This window comes from Colobus angolensis, unplaced genomic scaffold (genome assembly GCF_000951035.1).
Source record: "Colobus angolensis palliatus isolate OR3802 unplaced genomic scaffold, Cang.pa_1.0 Scaffold85, whole genome shotgun sequence".
NCBI classification, from domain to species: domain Eukaryota; kingdom Metazoa; phylum Chordata; class Mammalia; order Primates; family Cercopithecidae; genus Colobus; species Colobus angolensis.
The window spans coordinates 7,612,505-7,617,607 of NW_012122376.1; the positions used below are offsets into that span (position 1 = coordinate 7,612,505).

The window sequence follows — 5,103 nt, forward strand, 5'->3', positions numbered from 1 at the left end:
TCATCAAAAACCCTCCTGTTTTTACAGATGGGTTTCCCCACCTCCACCCCTTCTCTTAATTATTCCTTGCTCTCTTTATTTTCATGGGAAAATAGCTGGTGTCACCTCAGGGAGACAGGCAGGGCATTTTGCTTTGCTTGTTATTTTTTAGAGAGTTCTTTGTCTTCTCTCTGGCTTCCAGCAAAACACAGCCAAAATAGTTTGGCAGATCATTTTGCATTAGTAAAACTCTGCATCAGCCATAACCAAGGCCTGGAGTAAAGAACTAATGTCAACTTGCAAATATGTTGGAGAAACATCTCGAGATCCACAAATATCTTCCCCTCAGCTCTCAGATGGGATTCCATGAACAAGCAAGACTGATGGGTGGCTGAGATGTTACCTGCTTGCCAGTCCTTCACCTGCCCCAGGATCTCCCCATCTCAGTGGCAAATGATGGAACTTCACAATCTGGCTGCTTCCTATCAATAGTTCCAGGGCTGCATATTTCCAACTCGAAAATCTTTTTACTACTGTTTTGCAGTTTTCCCAACTGAGCACTTTGGCATCTGAGAAAGAGACTCTGAGAGGCACGGCGCTGTGAAGACTGAGCTCTCCCTCCTAGTTGGCCAGCTCTGCCCCTGCTCTGGACTCACTGTGGACACCACCTTCATTCTTCCTGCAGGCCTTCTACAGGAAGTTAGACAGGGACATCCTCACCTGAGAGATGTGTGCTTATGTGGAGAAGACCTATGATTTCCCAAGTCTTTTTAACATTTGAGTCTGAGCTTCTGTCTGGCTAGAATCAGACATTAATTACGTTTAAATAAGAAGTAAAATCATATTAACACTTCTTGCTTTCATCCAAACATTTTCCATGAGGCTGCACTGCCTCTCTTCCTCCTAAGCCAGGGTTAGGGCAGCCTATAGATGAGTTTTTCTGTTAGTATGGTCTGGTGGCAGCGATAACTGGAGAAGCCCCTGTCTTTTCCTCCCACTGCATCCCACTCCCATAGCTGTAGCAGTGGAATTGGGATGCTGATTATTCCAGGATAATTATTTGTTCCTTTGCCATTTTGTGGGATTCTTGAGGATCATTTCTGTAGTTGCTCACTTTTGTGCACCTCTGATTTTTATGTAGAGTAGGTGCTCAATAAATATTGTTTGGCTAAATTCTACATTCTCTTTGAAGTGGTGCTTATTTCTGATTGGCATTAATCCTAGAACTGGCACTAAAGATAAAATTCCTGCAGCATGGCATAGAGGTGCAAGGGCTATATTGGAAACAAGAAGCGTAGACATGGCCTTGGAGGGTCTGTAGTCAGTTGGCAGAGCAGTTGGGACCAGGTGCTCCCACACAGAGGATGGCGGTGATGCATAGGCAAGCCTGGAAGGTCTAGAAAAGATATAGAAGAATGCAGGCATCCATTTATTCATCAGCAGGTGTTGGGTGTCGGGGAGAGGGGAGCAGATACTGGCTGGGGTCCTGCAGTCCCAACAGTGAACAGGAGAAAAGCAAACACTCTCCTTCTGGTGTGTACCACTTACTGAGGGAGGCAGATGATAACATATGTTAAATTCCAAGAAGTGCTGCCAAAGAAAGGTACTCCCTCCCCAGCAGGGGCTCAAGAATAGCAGACTTGAATCCAGGAATCCTTGGACAAGAGAAAAGAGGGTAGATGATGAACACAGGGCCTTGGACCCAGAGCATCAGAGTGGGTACTCAGGATCATGACGGGGGCTTGAGGTGGGGATGGAGTTGCAGCAAGGGAGGCTAGATACTAGATCCCAGAAATCCAGGTTGGAACTCCTTAAATCTCAGTTGCCTCAGGTAAGGATTGGTCAGGAAGAAGGAGATAGGGCTGAGCTTAAAGTTCCAAGCCAATTTCACTCCAGTCATTCATCCATGGAGCACCCACCACATGACTGCTAATGTCATGGGCAAATAGAAAAATCAGCACAGTTCCTGTTCTTACAGAGTTTTCACTCCAATGGGAAAAACGATCAAGTAGCAATTACACAAATATATCTAACTGCAGACTGCTGAAAGTGCTACGAGGGAAAGAAACAGGAACCATAGTAACCAGAGGGTCTCATTTAAAGTAGATTTTTACTGAGGTCTCTCTGAGGACCCAAAGTTTGGCCTAGAGGAGTTGGGCTGATGAGAAGTGAGTGGAAGAGCACTTTAGGTAAAGCAAACAACATGTGCAAAGGGCCTGTGGTCTGCAGAAAAATGCCCCCGCCCCCCCACCCAGAGATGTTCCCACCTGAATCCCTGGAGCCTGTGGATAGCTTACCTAACATAGCAAAAGGAACTTTGCAGATTAAAGTTGTGGTCCTCGAGATGGGTTGATAGCCTGGATTATCGGGGGCCCCAATCTAATCACACGAAACATTAAAAAGAGAGAAGCTTTCCCAGCTGCAGCCAGAGAATGATGTGCCAACAGAAGGGTCAGAAAGATGCTACATTTGAAGATGGGCTGTACATTAGAATGCGGGCAGCTTCTAGGAGTTTGGAAGGCAAGGAAACACATTCTCTCTCACAGCCTCCAGAAAGGAATGCATCCTGGCAGACTCCAAGGCTTTAGCCCTGTGAGACCCATGTGGGCTTCCGACCTAGAGAACTGTAAGATAGGAAATGAATACAGTCTTGGTACATACCAAACAGCTTGGTACATTACAGAGACCAAAAGGTGGTGGCTGTTATGGCTAGAGTATTGTATATAAGACAAACACACAAATGATTTAAGTGACTGAAACAGGGAAAGACAGACATGATCTGATTTCTATTTTGCAATTCTACTTTAGATGTTAGGTGGAGAAAGGACTGGGGAGTAAGTGTAGAATGGAGAGACTAGTTAGGAGTCTATTTTAGGAGCCTTCACAAACGGTGGTAGGAGCTCCGATGAGGGTGGTGTCAGAGAAGAGAGAGTAGTGTATGCAGTTGAGAGCTGTCTGGAGGTGTAATTAATTAGATGTGATGATTGACTGGATTCAGGGAGCAAAGGAACAGAGGAATCCAGGATGCCCCCTCTCCTCCACAGGCTTCTGACTTGATCAGAGGGTGAGAGTAAAGGTCTAGAAAGCTGGACAGAGGCAGGGTTTGCAACACCCAGCTACTGCACAGATGGCTCCACTTGCCACCAGCAAAGCTGATCACTGAGAAGCATCTGTCATCTCAGAAATCCTCCAGAAACCCAGGGAACTGCCTACTGCAAGATCCACTGGTTGGGACTCTTTTTAAAGGTATGAGTGATAGAAAAACCTAAGTGTCTTAAGCCCAAAGATAATTTATGCTTATTTTTAAGCTGGAAGTCCAGAGGTTACATTTGGCTTAGTCTGAGCTTGATTCAGGGTTCAGATGATGTCACAGGGCTCATCCCTTGGCCTCACTTCCTTTAAGGGGCTTCATTCTCCATCACTGTGTCCTGACAGCCCCAAGTCCAGCAAAAGAGAGTGTCTTTGTCCCAGAATACCCACTAAAATTACTGAGATTCATTTTTATTGGACTAGCCTTGATCCAATCCTGCCAGCACCACTAAGGACACCTCAGGACAGGGAAGGGAAGGTGCTGGATGGCTTTGCCTGGGTCAGGAATTCCACTGCATAAGTTGTGGCCAGAGAGAGAGAGAGGAAGGGGTGGAGGCCCAAAGAGAAGTCAGAAACGCTCCCTGCAGGAAACAGGCTGGATAGCCGCAGAACAGCCAGCTCCTCAGCCCCCCATGTAAACATCCACAATCCCTGGCTACTTTACTGATGGATAGCAAAAGACCCAAACATACGGCTTTCTGACTGAGAACCGCGTGTAAAACTAAAGCGAGCTGAGTTCATCATCAGGGCTGTCTCTTCCACTGGCTGTTGTTTTTCATAGTCACAGTGTGAGCAGAACAGAAGTGCCAGGTTGGAGGGGATGGGAAGGGTAGATCATGTGAAATGGCAGGTGGTATCAGGGAAGAGACTGGCTTGGGAACTACAGATGAAGGCAGTGGTCTGGGCCCGCTGAGTGTGGGGGCAACAGAACATTCTGGGGCATCGCTGGGCTGTCCATCTCAAGTGTTGGGCACATCTCTGAGGAAGGGTCCTAGTTTTGGTGGCCCCTTTCCATGAGAAAAGCAGTGTCCCAGTGGCCAAGGATCCCCCCTGCCCAGGCATCTTGTCCCTTGCTCTCGTCTTGGTTCTTTCTTTTCGCTGCTGCAGCCACAACCATGCTCAGGCTTCAGAAGAGGCTTGCCTCTAGTGTCCTCTGCTGTGGCAAAAAGAAGATCTGGTTGGACCCCAAGGAGACCAGTGAAATCACCAATGCCAACTCCCATCAGCGGATCCGGAAGCTGATCAAAGATGGGCCGATCATCCACAAGCCTGTGACTGTCCATTCCTGGCTCATGCTGGATAAACACCTTGGCCTGCCACAAGGGCAGGCACATGGACATAGGTAAGTGAAAGGGTACAGCCAATGCCCGAATGCCAGAGAAGGTCATGTGGACGAGGAGAATGAGGATTCTGTGCCAGCTGCTCAGAAGATACCGTGAATCTGAGAAGATTGATCACCACATGTATCACAGAAGATACCATGAATCTAAGAAGGTTGATCGCCATATGTATCACAGCCTGTACCTGAAGGTGAAAGGGAATGTGTTCAAAAACAAGTGGATTCTCATGGAACACATCTACAACCTGAAGGCAGACAAAGCCTGCAAGAAGCTCCTGGCTGACCAGGCTGAGGCCCGCAGGTCTAAGATCGAGGAAGCATGCAAGCACCGTGAGGAGCGCCTCCAGGCCAAGAAGGAGTAGATCATCAAGACTTTGGTTTAAGGAGGAAGAGACCAAGAAGTAAAAGCTCCCCCTTTGTCTGTACATACTGGCCTCTGTGATTACATAGATCAGCTATTAAAATAAAACAAGCCTTAAAAAATAAATAAATGGCATATAATTTCCAACTCTTCCCCAATTCAGGGAGGCCATGGGAGTTTCAATTAGCCTCAGGGGGCTGTGTGTCTTCAGCAGACATTATCTGAGCGACTAGGCAGGGCCTGTAGTCATTGGATCCACCTCTTGGCCCTACTGCCTTTGGGTGGGCTCAGTAACTGAGTAATTGAGAAAGGCATGGGTAACATTCTGAAGGCT

At 47.3% G+C, this 5,103-nt stretch overlaps 1 pseudogene; it reads left to right on the plus strand.

The window, feature by feature from the left end:
- The first annotated feature begins 4,172 nt into the window (after positions 1-4,172).
- On the plus strand, positions 4,173-4,813 carry LOC105503367 (annotated as a pseudogene).
- Positions 4,814-5,103: the final 290 nt, after the last annotated feature.